Source organism: Capsicum annuum, chromosome 9 (assembly GCF_002878395.1).
Source record: "Capsicum annuum cultivar UCD-10X-F1 chromosome 9, UCD10Xv1.1, whole genome shotgun sequence".
Classification (NCBI taxonomy): Eukaryota; Viridiplantae; Streptophyta; class Magnoliopsida; order Solanales; family Solanaceae; genus Capsicum; species Capsicum annuum.
The window spans coordinates 50288152-50310388 of record NC_061119.1 but is presented as its reverse complement, the minus strand read 5'-3'; the positions used below and the strand labels follow the sequence as shown (position 1 = coordinate 50310388).

Sequence of the window (22237 nt, the reverse complement as noted above, 5' to 3'; positions counted from 1 at the left end):
TAATCACACACATAATTCATATGATTAAAAAAAATACAGTAGATAATAACATTACGAAAAACATGGACAAGAGTCATATGAAAGCAATAATAGGGAATAATGTCCCAAAATTTCAAATCAACACCTCTATAACGTCTACAAAATCTCTACTACATGACTGAAATAAATGCCTATCTGAAAACTGGGACAAGGCCCCCAGTAGACCCCAAACTAATAAGTTATAAAAGACACTGCCAAATAATCGGGCCTTCCAAAATATAGAAGGCTTTCCAAGTGACTCTGCAAACCTGTTCGAGGAATCTACTGATTTTTTGGAACCCTAGACTGCGCCTATAAACCTGGGAGGAAGGGGGTCAATACAAAAGTACAGATACGTAGAGATATCAAAACAAAACATAAATATAATATTTTTACACAATATAGGTGAGAGACATTATAAAGCAGTTTCATATCAAATTATTTGAAAAACACATGGGCATAATGTAATAGTTTTCAATACCAATGTAATACGATTGAGCTAGGTGGAATACGCTACAATTCTAATTCCACGACTATGTGGAATCCACCTTTGGTGCTCAGTAGCCAGGCCTCCAATCCAAGTATCTGCTAGAATTTGGAGCCGGTATACCCCCCATATGAGTACACCGCAGGGAATCCCCCCATGTGAGATGTCCTAATTATTTTATTATCCTCCCATGTAGGATACAATATCATATGACCCGCATCGACAACTATGGTTTCCAGCGATGAGCCCTTTCACTCAAACACCTTTTTTAGGCATTCATCTTTCTCATGAAAATCAACGCATTCAAACTTTGTTCAAATCAATCACATGTCATACTCTATAGGGTATCGTCATACCCGACATGTGAATCAATCTGTATCATATTATTCTATACATTCAATTGTCATATGCAACATATTTCAATAGGAACAAAAAAACCCTCTCTTTAAAAGTCAAAAACCATATCCAAATTATGACATTTTTAGACATTGCATGACATGTATTTGAAGATGATTTCAAATGATTCATATCACGTGAAAACTTAAAATAATATCATATCAAAAGAGGGGTTTCGTGTAAATCATACTCTCAATTTATCATCATTATGAAACATATGCATATCCATATATAACATATCTAATCACCTTGGAATTAGGCCTAAAGACCAAATCAATATTATAAAATGTTTAAAACATAGCATATTCGTAATTTTAAAACACCCATTTTAAAAACATGAATTTTTAAAGCCCATGAGATTTTTGAGATAACCCCACATACCGCGATTTCTATGAATATTAGATACTTCTTGAAGCCTATGTTGAGAGGATTCTAAATATGTAATTAGTTCCTAAAACCCCCGGTTGAATCTTGGGTTTCTTGGGTTTTTATTTTGAAACACTAAGGAGAATCCTTGAGCAATTTTGATGAATGAAGGAGTATTTTGGGGTCCTTGGAACTGAATTTCATGTTTTAGGGCTACGTAAGGGTGGAAAAGGATCATTTTCCCCAAAAAACGGAGTGTTTAAGTCACTTGAAATCTTTACATAGGCGCCGCCCATTCCATCGCTTATGTTCTCCATAGGTGCCGCCTAGGCTATCACCTATGTTTACATAGGCGCCACCTAGGATATCGCCTATGTTTACATAGGCACCACCTAAGCTATCGCCTATGCTTTCCAGTGGCCATGGGCGATTGGTTAGTCGATGCATATCACTTTGAAAGGCCATAACTTCTTGCTCGAGTGCTGGATTTTAGCAAAACTAGTATCGTTGGAAAGCTAACTCGAAGAACTATCATTTGACATATAGTAGGCTCTTTAATTAAACATATACAGAGAGTTATAGGCAATGTAAGTGGACACAAAATACAACGTCTACTAAAACTTAATCGATCAAAATAGTTTCAACTCATCCTTGAGTTGAAGGACCTCTATGGTCTAAATTCAAACTTGAATGTATTCACATGCTACACAAATAATTAACATGCTGTATTGGCATAGGATATATGGCTTCAGGATTTATCAACACATCGGAATCATGGTCTATATTGTAGCCCAAAACGCGGGGCATTACAGTATTCAAGTTGATCTTAGTTTAGTTTTTCATCCGCAGACAGATGGTCAGGTAGAGAGAACTTTTTAGACCCTAGAGGACATATTGAGGGCATGTGTTATTGATTTCAAAGGAAGTTGGGCTGAGCACTTACCATTGATTGAGTTCTCTTATAATAAAATTTATCATTCTAGTATTCAAATGACTCTGCTTGAGGCTTTTTATAAGTGGAGATATAGATCACCAATTAGTTAGTTCAAAGTGTTTGAGGACGCTTTGATTAGGCCAGATATGGTATTTGAAGCTATAGAGAAATTTAGTTGATTTGAGAGAGATGAAAATAGCCCAGAGTTATTTGAAATCTTATGCACACATAAGGAGAAGAGATCTTGAGTTTACGGTAGATGATCTTGTGTATTTGATAGTTTCACCCATGAAAGGGGTAAAGTGGTTTGGCAAAAAAGGGAAGCTTAGTCCCCATTATGTAGGCCCCTTCTGAATTTTAATCTGTGTTGGAAAAGTAGCGTATGAGCTTGAGGTACCCACAGATTAATCCTCAGTTCATCCAGTTTTCCATGTGTCCATGTTGAAGAAGTGCATGGATGATTTATCCATTATAGTTCCTCTAGAAAGTACAGTTATTCAGAATAGCCTCTCATACGATGAAGTCCTAGTATATATTCTTGATCACCAGATCTGTAGACTAAAGAACAAAAAAGTTCCCTTTGGTCAAAGTTCTTAACAAACTCAGATTCAGCGGAAGGTAACAGTCTTTCTTCTTTCAGTTCTTTTCCTGTCTCAGATTTAACCATATAGCTATTTTCATGGAAACTCATGCACTTGAAGATTAGTTCAGTAGCATATTACGTTTGAGATTTATTCATACAATTTATTTTAGTTGTGGATAATAGCTTATAGCCTGATAATCTTCCATATTTTCAGCTTAACTAGGAACATTCGAGGACGAATGCTCCAAAGGGGGAGATATTGCAATACCCCATACTTTTTCTAGTTTAATTTCACTCCTAGAATGTCAAGGATTAGCTTTAAAAATGAATATCTTTTGTTACATAAAGAATTTTTCAGATTTAGACCCTCCATTGAGTAGAAAATTGAATAAGCTTTCCATCGATATCAATATTGCCCAAATTCGATACTCGTTTGAGAAGTTATGGCATTTTTAGTATTGATAGTATGCCATTCAAGCAACCACCACATCACGGTGAAAGGTAAATTCCTAATTGTCAAAATCCATTGCACCTCCGCGATTGCCCCATGTTACGGACAAGCCTAATTTCCCAACTTTCAATTTCTAGTAGGCCAATTCAATTGTACCGTGTCGTATTGGTGGCCAGAATGGCAATCCAAAGGTACACCATGATAGCTCCACGTCGCGGAGAACCTGCAGTTCCCAATTGTCCTATTTCTAGCGAGCCACCGAGATAGTGGCTTATTATGGTAGCATGCTTAATCGGGATTGTTGTTCCCTTTCCACTTCAGATTAAAGTTTTAAAAGGGGCACTTTGGTCAATTCCCAAGGCCCAATTTAGCATATTCAAAGAACTTTATGCTTATTATCATCCATTCTCTCTTAAAGAAAAACCCTAGAGCTCCAAAGCTTATTCTCTAAGAAAACAATTCCTCCATTGATTCTCCAAGAAAGCACTGATTTAAAGATTTTCAAGACAAGATAATCAAGAACTCGAATAGGAATCAATAATTCAAGATTCATCATCTAATCATCTATCAATGTATGTGGGGTTTATAAACAAGGATCATCTTCCATCCTTATGCCAAAAATCAAGTTTTAATTATAAATTCATATGATTTTGAATGAATATCCATGAGATTTGAATTAGAGTTCATAACCATTATTGTTATTAGCAAGATTATGAGTTTTTGAGAGATTTTGAAGATGAACTGTATGTTTATTTTCATATTTTCATGCCTATTGCTGTAAATCCAAAAATTTGAGATGAATTATCATTGTCTTCATTATCAAACATGATTATTATGATGTTTTAACATGAACCTGATGCATGGATTACTAAGCCTAAGTTTATATATTAATATTTCAAGAAAGATGATGCTTTAAGCATCCTATGATCAGATTATTTACAAATTTTCAATAAAGTTTTGATCATTTGATCCTCAGATAAGATTTGGAATCCACTTTATAGATTTATCTAAGATTACAGAATTCAGAGTAGCTTTATTTATAGAATGACTCAGATAAAAGCATAATTGGTTTCGTATCAACCCTTATGCTAGTTTTTAAAGTGGATTTCCAACATAGTGAGCATACAGATTGAAAGGGAGTAGTATTTAGCACTTAGCAGGAAGTGTGGGATTAGCGTGCCCTATCTTACATAGAACTACATAACTAGCGTAGGTACAGATTATCAAATTATTTCCATTTCTATATAGATGACAGTTATAGATGTGGTCACTTAGTTTAGGTTATAATCCTTGACAAGAGTATGACACCTCTCCCCATCTATGGTTTTCCCCATAGAGGAATAAGACGTTGGACTCCATGATAGCTTATATAGTTTATGTCAGTTAGAAGTACCTTCCTAAAGCCTATAGACTATAGATTTCAGAAAAGAAGAATCTTAACAGCAATGCTTTTAAAAAACTAAGTGTAAAGGCTTACATCTTTATTCAAATTATGTTTTATAAAAAGATATTAGCTACAGATTTTAGCTTTAAGATTTTTAGATACAGAAAATGAGTCCCTTTTACACTTAGACGGTATGATTTACATATAGAATATTAAAAGAGCTTTCAGAACTAAATGTTATGACTCACTAGATTTACAAATTATGATTTGTTATTCATGATTACAGATTTTAGTATTTTAAATATTCCGCTTATGTGAGTCCTCTATATTTAGCATGCATTGTTTTACAAATTATAACGACGAGATAATATTTTACTTATGCATTTCACCCCATATAGTCATCACATCCTCAAAGTACTAATCCACATATATGTCTATGTGTTGTATTGTCTCATAATATAGGTTCAGGTGCTCAGTATCTGCACCGTGAGTAGTTCAGCATCTCCATCTATATCTGATAGTTGGTGAGTCCTTATAGTTCAGGGACTTAGTTATTCAACTTATTTTCAACTTAGCTAGTTAGATGATTCAGTATTTCAGATAGTTCAAGTCAGCTGGGGGTTTGTCCCAGTGACTCTCTAGATATTAGTAGTAGAGGCTTTTTAGAATTCTAGTTTTGATTCAGATTATTCAATATTGAGGTGCTAGACATTATTTTTAGATATTATATTCAGTTAGTTTTCTGCATATAGTATGACTCTTATGTCTATGTTTCCTTTATTATGACATTCATACTTAGTAAAAGGCAGATAGGATTAGCTTAAGTCTACTCGTAGTCTTGAGCACCGTGTGACATCTCGGGACTAGGTTTTGGGGCATTACAATTGTTCCCCTAAATTTCAAGTACTCAATTTTATCTCTTCTCTTCCCCTGCTTTTCAAATAATTTAAAAATAAAAAATAAGTCGGGTCGGGTTGAGGTTTGGGTTGGTCACATGGGCAACCCATGACTTGTAATCCAATATAATTAATAGTTTAAATAAATTGAATTTACCTAGGTTCTAATAATATTCCTCGTGGGATCGACCTCAACCTAGTTGGGTTCTATATGTGTTCGACGACTACTTTATACTTCATTATGAGGTGTAATTTGAGCCTCATCAAATTTTGGCATCGTTGCTAAAGAATACTGTTGAGAGTTAGATCAATTGTGTTTATTTGACTACTAAACTTATTTTGTCTAATTTTATTAGTTTCTTATTTTTTATATTTTTCTACTCTTCTTGATATGATAGCTTTACAAGAGAAAGTGTAAAGTGATGAGGACTCCTATTTTATTGATCCTTATCCATTTGATATAGTGCATTACTATAGGAGTTTGATAGATATATTGTGGGATCACAATGAGGGCATGATATATTCATTGACACTCCTCACAAAAGAAATATGTGAGTTCATTCAACATGTTGAAAGGTTTGATTTGGGTATTTACAACTTAAAAGAAAATTTAAATGCAAATGTTGATGTGTATTATGCCCACCAATTTAGCTATGAGTTGTGTGAGACTGAAAATATTCTTATAAGCCAAATTGAGGATTTAAAATTGTAAGATCAATTACTTGATCATACTTTATTGATACACTAGAGTTATGTAAGAATGTAAATAATAATACAATTAATGAGTTGGGATATATTGGACCTCATTCTAATCATTTTTTCATATTATATTTGGATATTAAGATATTAATCGAGTCATCCGAGCCTATAGGAGAGTGTAGAGAGAAGGAAAAATATGTCTATATTCTTGAATTTCTTGTGCCACAATAGAAAAATTACATTTTTAACTTAGTGGCTAAGAATTGCAAAATCTCATATCTATTGCTTGGTTCCCTTACTTTTATACCATCTCCCATTGAGCAAAGTAGAAAATTTTAAAAAAAAATTAGGGGTGAAATTCATAAGTTCAAAGTGGAGAGAAATGTGGAAGTCAACCCTACTAGTAGTTTAACTTTTTATTTATTTATTTATTTATTTATATAATATCATTGTTTTGTTTTTTTTATTTTATTCTGATTTGTTTTTGCAGATTTAAGGGAAGTCTGAGTACGTGAATTCAAAGATAAGGAGCATGTTTGAACTTAAATATGGAGAGCGCACGACTCTTGATTAAAATTGAAGAAACGCGTTGCTAGCTTGGCACTAGAGGGTCTCAGGAAGTATCTTTAATCCTTGTTTTATTTGGTTTATTGCTTTAGGAATAATGCATAATTTTAAGTGTGGAGTGAAGTATCTTTCAATATTTGTGAAGGATAAAGTATGTTATATGTTTTACTTAGTTATTTATTTATTTTTAGCTGAAAATAGATTTTTTTTTTTAGAAAGTCCAAAAAATACAAAAAAAAAAATTATTTTTATTCTTTATATTAAAATAGTTTTTTATTATGTTTTTTTGTATATATTTAGTAGAGCATACTTTGTCCACCCTTGATTTTCTTTTCGGTTATTTTTTGAAAAAGGGGCTCTTTGAACAATATTACATTTTTGGAAATAATTTTTTTATTTGTATGTTTTTTTCTTTGTAGGAGTATTTTTTTTTTGTAGAGAAGAAATGATTTTTTAATTGATACTAGCAATTTAGACCTAATCTTGAGCAGAATGTTTTAGTAAGTTTCAGTATAAATAAAATAATAAACTTTTTGATAGTTAGGCTCATGGTTATGACATTGTATGTATACCTTATTCTTATTTTTATAGTTTGCTATGACCCTATTTCTCATAGAAGTGAAATTGATCCATCTTGATGATACTTGTGATATGTATGGTGAAGATTTTTTGCATATATTCCATGTTTTGCATCTTAGTCTAGAACTTTTCTTGCATGTCATTGAAGTGAAATAAAAAGTATTTTTTTTTTTTTTGAATATGATAATAGGTGTTCTTTGATATGTCTTATAAATTTTAGCGTTTTAAGATATTATATCACTAGTTAGTCCGTTTGGGCATGTAGCCTATTTATTTGTAGTCATATTTTTATTTTGATCCATTTTTTTATTTCTTATTTTTTGCACCCTGCTTCCTTAAGTACTATAGCATAAAATATGTTGAAAGTGTTAAACCAAAGAGAAAAGTAGATGGTTAAGTGTAAAAGGGGACCAATGATAGCTACAAAGTGATGAAAAGTGGAAAAAAGATCTTAAGGAAAAAATGATTGAAATATCTTTGATAAGATGAGTATTACTTGTGCAAATAATTGATGAAAATAGGAATGAAGAAAAAAGTGACGAAAATAATGGTTGATGAAGTTTGAAAAGTCCAAAGTGCTTAGTGAAGTATAAGTCACTATTATATAATCATCCAACCCGTCCCTTAGCCTACATTACAACCCGTTAAAGTCCTTTTTATTTCTATTAGAGCATGTTTAATCAGTGGAGATGTACATAAAGGGGAAGCCTATGGTACTTTGTGCATACATATAAGTTTTTGGTAAGTGTAAGAGTTGTTCTTTGAAGATAAGTCCTTAATGTATATTCAATTTTTTATTTGAGTGTGTGAAATATTTCTTCTTGTGAAGGCACTTGTTTCATGAAAGATAAGGGATATTATTAGCTTTCTCTCACAAGAATGGGTAACTGAACTTAAATTTGATAACTTAGAGTGCATCTTTGAGGTTATGAGGTTAGATGTTTGTTGTATGGTTGTATTTCTTGAATAATGATTAAAAAGTGTACTTGATATTGTGAATTGTTATATGGTCTAATTATTTGTATAAATCAAAGTGGTGGAATCTCTAGATTTGATTAATTGAGATGTGTTTTAATGCTTGCTCGAGGACTAACAAGAGTATAAGTGTGCAGTGTGTTCATGTAAGGCCAAAATTACATATATTTAGTCAATTTTTACCTCATATTTAGTAGTTTTTTTTTTTTTTTTGAACATTGATTTTATGGATTATGCTTAATAGTATATTTTTATTTATAGAATTAAATTAGTGTGAAGATGAAGAAATTTAGAGCAAACATAGAATTAAAATGAAGAAATTATATAAGAGAATCAAGTAGGCAGCTTAATAGATTAAATTTACTAAAATATTGGAATGCCAAATTTATGTTAGGCGACTGGGCATTTCCACGTGGCAACATCTGGACTCAATAGAAATGTTAAGGCGGTTATGTGTTTTTTGATGAAATCCAATCTAATTCGGATTTACTTTTTATTTCTTAGTTGATAATTATTAGTACGTTGAAACTTTAAAGAAGTAACTTGTAAACTTTCATTTAGTGAACTCTTGGAGCTGTTGTGGAGGCCAAGGAAAAATTTCTTTATTTTTTTTTCTCCATTTTTATTAGTTTTTCTTTAATAATTCAAAACTCTATGTTTACTCTACTCACTTTATAAGTTCATAATTACGATTTTTTCTACGAATTCTAATTGTGATTTTGAAGTCAAGAGTAGCTAAATCCCACAATTAAGATTGTGGTAACCATGATGAATTAACAAAATAGGGTTAAGTTCAAAGTCATTCTAGATTGATGTTCTTGCATGTATTGGTATTTCCTTCAGTTTGTTGCTTTCTTGATGGTGGTTAATGTTAGGAATTCACCTTTATTCAACACTTGCTCGAGAGAGAGGTAGAGATTAGAAAAAAAATAACAACAGTAATTTCAAGCTACCAACTTTCATCTAATTAACTTGAGCCGTAACTGGGATAGTTAATATGGGATCACAAAAGAAGGATTAGTAATGTGATGCTCTGAGTCCAAGAGGAGATGAGTGAAATTCATCTAAACCAAGGTCGAGAAATTGTAGGGTGATACACATCTTGTTAGAATTTGCATGCAAAGCATAAGAATAGATTGCTAGCACGAACAACCTATGTAATTATGAAGTCATGGGGAACACAGTCCTAGTTCATCATTCTCATTAATTTTTTCAACATAAACTAGTCTTTGTTTGCTTGTTACTTCAAATTAAAAATTATTAACTTGTTCTTTTTAATCCCCTCTTTCAAAAATAGTTAATAAATAGTCTAAATAAACAATATTGACCTAGGTCCTAATCATATTCCTCATGGGATCGACCTCAACCTAGTTGGGTTCTATATTTATTTGATGACCATTTTATAATTCATTTTGAGGTATAATTTGAGCGACATCAGTCAGCTCTTGGGTCACCACTCAGCTCAGTTTTCATCCTTCTTTCTCTGTTTTTGCTTTGAAACCTGTTTTTCAGTACAGCAAACATAAAAACATAATTTATCTATCATAAAGATCTAAGTTCCTACATAATTTCCTTGATATAGGCATATAATGTGTCATTTGACCATGAAACATCAACAACCTCACTTAGAATGTTTACATGTCCTCAGGCAACTAAAATATACTAAACAAGAACGATGCTTAACTAAGAGAAATCTAAGGCCCCTACTACAGTCAATTTACTATTCAGTTTAAACTTTCAACCCCATCCTTTGCACGAATTCAAAACCATTGTGTATATATAGCACAATGTCATGACATCAAAGAAATCAAGTGATGGCAATAGATTAGCAAAAAACAACCAAAAATGTATGCAAATACATTACTTGAACAAATAAGCCGCTAACAATCCAACCCACGTACCCTTACAGCAAAAAAGTCCCCTACTCTCAAAGTATAATAATTAATATCGATGTAGGGACTTTATCAAATTACTCATGCTCACAAAGAAGTTCAAACAGTTTGCATGAAATACCACAGGCTTGCCCTTATTTTCTACGTCTTAGTTTATCGGAAAATTGGACTCGGATCACTATAGGACTTTCCTTGTTTTGTAATGTATGTTTGGGGGCAGCTATAGTGCATATATGTGATAGTTACTCAACCCTCCTTGATGCTACACTTATATTTTTGGCTCCACTATTCTACCACATTTTTATTCTCCTTTATTTATTTTCAGACTGGGTGTGGGTTTCTTCATGCTCTCTATTTTTAATTTCTTTTCTCTTATCTTTTTTTTCCTTTTCTTTCAATTTTTTCTACCTCACTCAACCCTACATTCTTTTCTTTTCTCAACTTCTTCTTCATACTCATCTTCAACTATGCACCTTAATGATAGCCACTTTTAACTTTGGAGATTTTCCTGAGTTGAGGTGTATAATAACTAAGGAGGTACCAGGGCCAAAATAGGTTCATTGTAATTAAAACGAGAAGGTGAATGGATAAAACAAGAAAATAAGTCACTTTTGGCTAAAATTTGGGACCAAGAGATACTTATTTTCATTTGTTTGGTCTTTTAGGATAAAAGTGAAATTATTCAAACATGGTATATGATCTTATTCCAATCCACTATCCTACATCCTAGGCAAGACTAATTGGACATGTTCTGAATTACACAAACAAAGCGAACTAAGTAAACACCTCTCACACACATTGCATAAGTTTACATTATTAACTACCACCTATTCAATTCATGCAATGCTAATCTAAGGTTATTTTGTCACTAATATTAATGCCATCACAAGATTCAACAATGGTCACAGTTTCATAACTTCACAACATATAGATCATAACAAAAATAGAAAGGGTATCATTTTATTCATCATAAAAAATCAAAATGTTCGACTTCACCAAGGTTCCTTATTTTTCTCATAATTAAAAAAAAACATAACATATATGATGAATAATACAATATACTAAAAATGTCATCTCTAAAATGATAACACAATTTGAGGAAATGAGACACAATAACAAAAACCCTAAGTGGACATCTAGACCCATAAGAAGCCCAACCCCCATTAAAAAACTATGTACTATCCGCAATGTATTAGGCCAAAGTAAATCAAAGGAGTTAGGAACATAATTGTGGCACCATTGGTGCATAGGTAAGATGTCAATCACACTAAGAAAATCAAAATAAATGCAGAAATAATAAAACACCTTGGTTTGCCTCTCAAGCAATGCTTGATTTAACATTGTAATACGCCTTGGGGTTTTTGATTACTCAGGATTCATCAAGATAGCCATTTGTTTGGTTTTTAGAGTCATCAAAAGTATTTATTACCATAACCATCCTCATGTTTGTTAGCTGTTTCATAGTTTTGCAAATATTGAATGTGACTTCCTCATTATTTAACTTGAACTTTAGCTCACCTTTTTCCATATCCACTAACGCTCTACCAATGTCCAAAAATAGTCTCCCTAAAATTACAGGTATTTCAAAACCAACCTTGCAACCCAAGATCACAAAGTTGACAAAATGGTAAAGTTGTCTACCTTGACAAAAACATCAAACGATATGCCCACAGGCTTCTTCACCATATGATCTATCATTAATAACCACATTGTTGTTGGTTTGGGAGGTTGTAAAACCAGCTGTTTGAGCACTTCCAATGGCATCAATTTAATGTTATCTCCTAGGCCACATAAAGCCTTGGCAAAGTTATATGACCCAATTATGTAAGAGATTGTGAAGGCATCGAGGTCGCCATTTTTGTTGCCTAAGAGAATGAGATACAATTGCACTATAATAATGCAAGCCACTAGTAGGTTCATAACTAACAGTTCTATTATTAGTAATCAATTCCTAGATAAACTTATCATAACCAGGCATCAACTCTAGAGATTCAATAAGAGGGATGTTCACAGTTAGCTATTTTAGTATAGAAATAAAATTTTTATATTTTCCATTTTAATCTGTAGGAAAAAGGCGAAAGAGGTTAGACGATGGACTTCAATGTTAGTTTAATGTCCTTACCCTTTGTCTTAGCAGTCTTAGCTTTCTTCTATATAACTAGAGTCTTCTGAGAGGCCTCATTATTCATTACCAATTTTTTATTTCATCCTCAATGCTTATGGAATCCTTCCCCATTTTATCAATACAGTCATAGGTGGATTAATAGTTTCTTTACCTCTTCAAGTAGCGATATCTAGACAATGACTATTTTTCTTAGGATTTTGCACAGTATTGCTAGGAAGAGTGATAGGTGGATACTGGTTTAATATGGTAGACATCTATCCTAACTTCTACTTAAGATGCTTAATAGCAGTTGCATGTGACTCTACCTTTTGTCTCAATCCTAAAATATTTGCCTTAATTTTTTTAAGGCAACTATCTTGGCTCTCTGAACCCTTCACAAGAGTTGCAAGCACTGCTTCTATTCTCAAACTCGTAGACTCAACATCTTAGTTTCTTTGTGGAACATAAAGTCCACTCTTATCCTTGTAGTCATCTTTTTTTCTTCAGTCACCATCACGCTCTATACTCTTATCCCTGTACCTATGTTTATAGTAGTTCCAATCTTGATTTTCCTGCCTTGAGTTCTAAGTATATTGATTAGACCTTTGGCCCTTGACTCGATAACCCATCATCTCTCTATCAAAACTTAGCTTCTTCTCAGAATTTAACTTATCATGTCTTAAATCCTTACCTCGAGCACCCACTACATTTACCTTTTCTACGCTAATTACTGTAAATTATTTCATAAATAGGCCAATATCAATTCTCAATTTTGATCCTCTTAAGCCATTGACTCATCTATTTCTCTCTGCTCACTATAAGCACCAATAGAATAAGTATAGGCTAATCTATCCACTGTTCAAGTATGCAACCTTCAGTTGTTTTTAATGATTGAGCCTAAGATTTTCAAAGCATGCTACCAGCGAAAACTCATAAATGCTTCTTCTATAATAGTATCAGCCACAACCATAGCATTAGTATTCAAGGCTTCATAGAATATCTCAAGCAAGTTTTTCCTTGTGATTCTGTGGTTTGGAATATTCTAATGCTTCTTCTTAAACCTCAACTACACCTCATATAATTCCCCTAAATACAACTGCCAGAAATTATAGATCTTATCCTTCAATTGCAACATTCTAGAAGGCAGGAAAAATTGGTCCAAGAACTATCCTCAACTCACTAAAAGTGGTGATAGATCTATAAAGCATCTCTCCTAACCATAAAGTTGCCTCTCCTATTAGAGAGAATGGGAACAACCTCAGGCATATAAATTCCTGACTAACTCTAGGCAAATTATACAAAGTGTAAATCCCATCAAAGTTTATTAGGTGTATATCTTCATCATCAGTAGGAAGACAAGAAAACACCCCTTTTAAGTTTAATAACTGGATTATTACACTCATGTTATCAAATTTAGTCCCTTAGAGAACTTATGAAGGAATGATTATACCTGTTTCTACTATTTAACAAATCTGAGATCCTAATCTGGATCATCATACACTGGTAGATATTTCTAGATGTGTAGTGGACCTCTATTTCTTCTCATTCTATCCCTTTTAAGTATGGCTTGATTCTCTTTCTTATAATGATTGTCTAGACTATTTCCTTGATTTACATACCTATCTGATATTGTAAACCTTTCCATAATGGCTATAGGTCTTTTATAACTTGTTAAAACTGTCGATTTAGTTATCAGATAGTTCATTTAGGTTAGAATTATTTTTCTATTTTAGAGCTTTTATTCTTTAGGACATGGTCTCAGACCAAAACACCTATTTTATGACCTTGGATAAAAATTATGATAGTGCCATCAACTTTGAATTATTAATTTAGGCTAGAAGGACCTTTGGTTCAGGTCAATATGCTTCCAAACACGTTTTAGGATATTGGGTGGATTATATAAAAAATGGAACTATAGGTGTGGGCTCAATATTTAGTCAAAATGATCTCATATGAAATTTTTGATGGTTCCATTGAGTATAAAATGTCGAATTGGGTATGGTGGCATAGTTTGTTTATGTGCATGGGATTCTGAACCAATCTCAAGCACCTAATCGGAGTTTGTTTTTGAAATTAGCAAAATCTGGTACCTGGTAGTTGATATGACTATAATAGCACTCATAGAGTTGCTTTAGTGGCCAATGGTTTAGCATCCATGAGACACTTAAGTAGCCTTGGCCTATTGGATAAGTCTTATTTTTGCGGTAAAGGGCTCGCTTAAGCGAACCCTACTTTAGTGTAGAGGTGGCCTCTTTAGCGGTACTCGTATAGAGTAGCCAGACCACTTTAGCAGCAGGTACTTTAGCACTAAGGTGAATGCTTAAGCAGCACCTAGAGTCTGTTTAATCCTCTTTCCCCACCTGATTTCCCATTACTTCTTTAACCACTTTCACACTAATTTGAGAGCTCAAAGAGAGGAAAGAGTGGGAAATCATCCATTGAAGCTAGGGTAAACTAGCCTAACAATACTTGGTCATTTCAAATTAATTTTTTCATCAATTTATATCCTATTACAAGGGAATTTCTTAGAAATTAGTCCCTTAAATTCCTAAACATTAAGGGTTGATTTGGGCTCCGATTCATGAACTATTGGCGCTCAAATTTTTATCATACGTTCTTTATCCTTTGAGGGACCTTGTGATGGATCCAATTTGGATTGTATTTATGGGCCCCAAGTGCTCGTTCTTACCTAAATTTTGGCCTAATTTTTTATAAATTAATATAAGGCTTGTTTTACTCATATTGACTTGTAGATTACGTTTTAGATAGTATGGTGGCATTCAAATATTAGAGTACAAGAGGATGATTTATGAGTGATTCGAGGACTTGTGGTTCAGTAGCGAGGTAGGCATATACCTACTCTTTTTTATGAGATAGTGTATTATATATGTTTCATGCTAGATAGGGATGGTGCAATGTGATTATGGGTAGAACACCATGACTTAACCTAAATTATGAGTTCAAGCACTAGAAGTATAAATCGGCCCTTAATATGAAATACTTATTATACTTCTAAAATCCTATTACCCTAGGTTACTAGAATATTGGATATAGTTGAGACTTATAACACCTTTAGTACAAGGTTTACTACTTAACTCGATGTATAAGGCTAGTTTCCCAAATTATTATATGGTTATCCCGGATATATATATATATATATTATTGGGCCTAAGGCCATGATTATGATATTAGTTGGATTGGGGGGGATGATTTATCCTTGTAAAGGACGTGGTTTAGTCTATTGACATTTAGATACTTGTAGTTGTATTTCTTGGATACTAGTGATGGCCTTGCATAGAATAGGTAGATTCATTCTCACTAAATGGTATGATTCCAACTAAAAACATAGTTTTACTACAGTTTTTTCAAAAAAGGGAATTATACCCAATTTTTACTTTTTAAGCTGATTCATTCATAACGGGAGTCGTACCACCTTAATAAGTAATTCACCGACTTATGACATTAAAAATGATGTTTTAGATATTTGGCCGGGATAGATTTTTGTCTACGCTTTTATTACTTCTATTTACTTTGGTCGAGAGATATTCTGATCTTTTCTACACTTTTATGATTATTTAGCCTAAAAATTGATTCCAACAGTGGATTTATGAACTTACACTCTTTTAGACATGATTTCTGTCTGTGCATTTATTATATATATATATATATATATATATACATATACCAGGTTGATGTATATGAGTACTTTTGAACCCTCTAGAGGCCCCTTCATCTGTGATCTTTCAGGCTAGAGAAGAGAGGTCATCGTAGATCCTTCCTTTATGAGCTGTTAAGCTGGAGGAGGTGTATACAATGGGTCACTCTATAGAACTAGGATCGGTTATGGTATCATGTATTTACTCATATTCATTTGCCTATAACCAGCATATTATTTGATTCCTATATCTGTCAGCCTTATAGGGGTTGCATAGGTATGGGTTATGAGTGTTATTTGTTGTGTGTTATATGCTGATTAAGCATTTTGTATTACTAGGCTTGGTTTAGGTATTATTTTTTTGGACTAGCTGGTTACTTTATTATCATTAATATGGTTAGTTCATGGCAAGTTGATTACGGATTTATACTAACATTTGGGGTATGATTCTGATTCCTTTCTCTTATGATTGTTTTATTACGGATAATTATCTCATGTTTTGACTTTTGAACTAGGGACCCTTCATTATCCTTGCACTAGTTTCCTACTTGATTAGGATGGGTTGGGATACTAGATTGAATACCTTAGGTTGTACCTCTGAGTTAGTTTATATATATATGTATATATTACCTCATATCCCTCCATTCCTTTATTTTCATGTTGTATATCCACCCCTTGGCCTTTTATACTACTATATATTCCTCTTCTACCTTTTATTATATATTGGCTAGTGATATAAGGAATAGTGCAGAGGTATTTGAGTATGGATAGAATTAGATAATTCATCCTTATTATCTCATTATTCTAATTATGTTAGTTTCTAGACATTTGGTTGTACTTTACATTCCTACTTGCATGTTATTTATATATTTGCATTATCTTTGAAACTCAGTAGGCAGCTGCCTACTTTGTACCATGTGTTGGGTGGTATACTACAATTCTACAGACTACATATCATAGTACGGGTTCTCACTATTGTTGTGTGCCTCGTATGGAGTAGCTATGGATTGGAAATTTTGGGTAAGCTCATAGCATTCAGAGTATTACTATTCTACGTATTATAGATCAAACTGGTCTCGATGTTGTATTCTAAGATGGTTTATATCATTATATTTATTTAGTACTTCATTTTGTATTCAAGTTATATTAGAAGCTCTTGTACTGATTCCACTAGGTTTTGGGGTTGTGTTATATATATTAATATTTTATCATAATTTTTTTGCATTTTTCCTATCGTTTCTCTTGGCAGTCAGTTACTAGTAGTTTTAGACTACATGTTGGCTTACCTATTGGTGAGTTATAGTAGGTGCCATCATGACCTAAGAAATTAGGCCGTGATAAATTTGTATTAGAGCCAGGTTTATTGATGTGTTGGTACAAGAGGTAAGAGTCTAGTAGAGTCCTATAAATTAATGCAAAGACATCTGTAACCTATCTTTGGAAGGAATATGGCATTCTTAGGAAATTTTGTTCTTGACTCCTTATCGTATGTTTGTATTTCTATGAGCCTCAAGTACATTCTTTGACTATACTTTGTCCCAGATGGATAATACGAGGTTATTGATAGATGACGATTGAAATTTGGCCCATATTTCTTAAGCTTCAATTCAGCAGTAAACTAGGGAGTTAGGGGTGGATGTTAAAGATCTTCAGCATCGGTTGGAGAATTTAGGGCCAACCCAGGATCCAGTAGGGCTCATGATTACTTCAACCTTTCAAGATTCAGTATTAGGGATTCCAAGATTTTTTATGAGTAACTCATAGTCAGAGATAACTTCTGGTTCATGGAGAAGTTCCTAGTCCTGGGTTAGGGTTTTCGGTGTTCAGTAGAGTTCTTTATCAATTTTAGGGTATAAAATTGGGTTTCTTGAGAGGGCTAGGCATATTTCTATGTTATATCTTTAGAGTGGAAGATGGTGTGTGGTTTTATTAGGGGACTAGCCTTGCCACTCTGTTTGGTCAGAGCATTTAATAGTAGTTGGGTCTACTTTCTCTCAAGTTATTGACCATGCGATGGCCACATAGTGAGCATATATTGAGACTTATAGAGTTGGCAATAAGAGGTGATGAGTGGCAAATTTACCACCCATTTTCACTTAACATGTGTTCATATTACAATGATTATAAGTAAGACAAATTTGTGATTAACTGCACTAATTTCCACATTTTGCAGGAATATAGGTCATGATATGGAAAGATATGGATTTGAGCGAAAAGGATTAGAAATGAGAAAAGAGGTGCAGCTAGAAGACCTGAAGTAGAAACAATCCTCGACTACCGTGAACACAGTCAGAGGACCTCTATCTCGATCAGTGAAGCTAGGTCAAAGTACTGCAATTAGAAGGTTCTGATAGCGGTCACGGTAGCTACGATCATGGATAAGCTCTCGGATTGCGGCCTAGAAAAAATACAGCCTAGGGTCAGAAATGTAAATGCACAAAGCTTTTCCTAAATTCCCTTAAGAGGCTAAAACCTATCTCATTGAAAGGGATCCCAATTTTTGTGGAACTTTTCCACTATCTTGTTTCCGATTTAAAGAGAACATTTTTGTTGTACAAATTTAGGGTGAAGAATATATTAGAGTAGCTTCCAAGTGGAGTACTGGCAATTTTCTTTGATGATTTTTTGAACGTAATATTTTGATTTGCATTCTCTTTATCTTTAAATAAATCAAATTGATGGAGATTTTGGGTATATCTTTGCTTATTAATCTTATGTATAGATTGTTCTTTCTCTTGGGGCTATGTTAGAATTGGGTTAAAGTGAATGTGGGTTGCGATTGTTAGTTCATGTTGTTGGGTTTCACAAATGCTTGATTGTAAAATAGAATTTGTGGGTGAAAGCCTAAAACTTCCTAAACACCTACATCATCCTCGACAAAGAGGATATAGGTAACCTAGATCCTACAATTATCATTGAAAAAGGGATATAGGTGACATGAGTATTTGTGAACAACAGATTAGATAATAGTTATTCCCTTTTTGTTGTCTTAGAATTAAGAATAATTTATGGAACTGCTATATCATAGGCTTCATCCTAGAAATAGGGATGCCTAATTGAGGCTTTGTAATAATTAGTTGACCATACCCACGATGATTTCAAAGAATCCGTCTAATAGTGTTGTACTTTGTTGAAAGGCTAGTATTGAAATCCCTAACCGTGCCTACCCACACATACTTTAACTAAGATTAAAAGTTTATTTTTATGTACCCACATACTATTTTCCCTTAGTAAAACATAACCCTATGATCCATTCCTAATTGACTATATTCTAATAATTAGTAGCCTTGAATTAGTCCTTTAGAAGTTTGAAAGCAGTTAGACCTTTGAAACATTTAACAACCCCCTATAAAAATTTGCATCTTAGGTTTGATTTTAGCAAGAAGCTTTCATTTCGAACTAACTCGATCACCACTTACATTGTTCCTCATGGATTCAACCCCAACTCAAAGTTGTATAAAGTACTAACAACGATCTCCTTGTACTTAAATTGACGTGTGAGTTGAACGTTATCAAAAATATCATCGTTGCCAGGGAACAATTTGGTGTATTGAGTTAGTTTGGAAATTTTAGCTTACATGCTTTGCTTCAAACTTGTAAATATTTGTTTGTGATATTCTTTTGTTTTTTATTTTCTTGTTAATATGGAATCTTCAAATGAATATGATTTTGGTAGTTGGAAATCCTATTTTGATGATCCATGTCCATATTAGGAAGGACCCCACTTTAATCAAGATTGTGGATATGCTCCTCGAAGAGAGACAAAAGTACCATCTCAATCCTATTGAGAGTATGATTATTCTTTGTATGGTGGTTCCGATGGACATTGGAGTGATTTTACAAATACTCCCTCCCCTAGTTATGCTACCAAAAATGCTAGTTCTTCTTATAAGTTTGATAGGTGTCATGATGCGGAAAACAAAGAGCAACATACTGGATACAATAGAGTCGAAGCAATGTTTCAAACTCTTTTAGATTATGTAACTACAATAGAGGAGGAAGTGCACCACATGCATCAATCTAATAAGGCATTTGGAAGAGTGATTCTAAATATAGAGGAAATAGGAAAGGAAACAAATCTTTCAAATACCATGACCTTGCCCACTTTCCAAGATAAGGCTGATCAAAAAGAAAGACCAAGCTATGTGGTTAATTATGAGCTTGGTAGTGAAGAATCCTTAGAGATTTCCCTACCAAACAAACTTCATAAAGTTGAACATGCCAAATTTGAGGAAATATTCCTAGACTCAAAAAAAAAAGCCAATCGAATCCCCTATGAAGACTCTAGTTCATTTTGGGGTGAGGATGTTAATAGGGATGAAATTTTGAAATTAAAGGATAGACATGCTTCAAACCATTTTTCAACATTGTCCTTAGTTTATGTGACAAAAGTCCACCTACCCAAGAAAGTAATGAATTTTGGGGAGAAAGAGCACCATCCCCACATTTTGGAGTTTGACATTCCAAAAGAGCACATGGAAACGCCACATTCAAAGGCCAAGGAGCTCAACTTCTGATGTTTAACGAGTGGACTAATGATATTCCTACCATTAACTAAGGAGCCAAATAAATATTTTGATGTGTAACTGTGTAAAATATTCAAGTCTTCAAAGGGTGAGATAAAAGCTATATCACCATGTCCTCATTTGTATCACATTTCATATTGGAAAATTTGAATCTCCTGTCACTCTGTCGCTCAATTAGAAGTGAGCAAAAGTTGGGATGGATATTCAAACCTTCTAAGTGGAAACACAAGTGATATTTGAAGAGGTGTCTTGCCACAAAATATGGGAAGCATCCCATCATGCCACAAAAGTGGTACGTATCATTTTATTTATGCATGATAGAGTAGATTTTATTTTTATGTATGCATAACCTATAAAATTGAGTGTTGAAGTGTGTGTGGAATAAGTTCAAGAAAGGGAATGTGTGAAATTATTATGTTATGGACTGAGTGAGAGAGTGTAGAGGACCCAAAATTGGTCTTAGGTACCTCAATCACAGGCCCATGCCACCGGGATCACAGTTGTTGAGTTACTATGATCACGGAAATCTGATCGCAATCGTGGTTAAATTAGCTTAAAAGACAATCTGAGTTCCCAGTCCTCCCACACTCTTTTCTCCACTTTTCTCTCAAAAAATTCATCCAAAAGTAGAAATTTTTTAAATAATCAAGTTGCTCATTGCATCTCAGTGCATCCTACACTATGATATATGTGTAACTCCCTTGATTGTATCACTTATTGTCCTAAAAATTTTACTTCAGGAGTAGGCCTGGAAACTGATGCTTGAATGTGATTATTTGTATGGTAAGCTGTTGTAGTTGATGTACACACCAATAGGGAAGTCTTGAGTACCAAAAATTTGGCCTAAATAAGTTGTAATTAATGTGTACACCATGTGTTTGATTGAATGTTCCAATGAACTCATTGTAAAATTCTTCACATTTCAAGAGCACAATCAATCATTAAGGGTTTAAGTTCATGAGAATAATGATCTATTGATAAGTTGGAACACAAATTGGTATCTAAACCTAGTGTTTGGTACTATTTCAGATTGGGTCGAAATTCATCTCAAATACCATGATCACGGTCAAGGGTCTGCGATCTCCACATCTGAGAGTAGCTTCCAGCTTAGAACAAAAAATTTTCTTGCCTATTTCTAACCCAAAATCCACTTTGACATTGACCCATGAGTTTATATGATTTTCCTAGCATGGTTTTGGTGTGAAAATACAGAGGATGGTCCTTGTTGTGTTGAATATAGGTACTTAGCCACCAAAATGGGAGATTTTGACCATATATGCTTTATGGCACTAGAATGTCATAGTCTCTAATATAGTGATCTCCCAAAGACAAAGTGTAATACCCCAAACTTTTCATAATCTTAATTTCACCTCGCGAAAGTTAAGGAATGACTTCCTAAGTGAGTATTGTTTAAACCAAAGAGAATTTCCCTAATTTAAGTCCTAGTCGTAAAACAACGTTATTTTAGTGCTTGACGTGATAAGGAAAGGGTGTATTTGACAATTCTCAATTTCCAGTGGAACTCTGCGATAGCGTCGCATCGTGCTAAAGTTCTAGGTCCCAACCAGTAGGACAACGCGATAGCACTGCATTGCGGTAACCCCAGAATCCCATTTGTCAAATTCCAGTGAGCTACTATGATAGTGGCGCATCACGGTAACCTATAAAAGTGGGTTTTTCCACCACAATCTTTCCATCTTCGTACAGAACTTAAAAAGGGCACTT

At 33.7% G+C, this 22237-nt stretch overlaps 1 long non-coding RNA gene across 2 annotated transcripts in view; it reads left to right on the top strand.

The window, feature by feature from the left end:
- The window catches only part of LOC107842108, a 29393-nt gene extending 10722 nt beyond the window's left edge, over positions 1-18671 (top strand). For both annotated transcript variants that reach the window (XR_007044796.1, XR_001665615.2), the window contains one exon: positions 6705-18671. This is a non-coding gene — a long non-coding RNA (uncharacterized LOC107842108). The remainder of the gene's footprint in view (positions 1-6704) is intronic.
- Positions 18672-22237: the final 3566 nt, after the last annotated feature.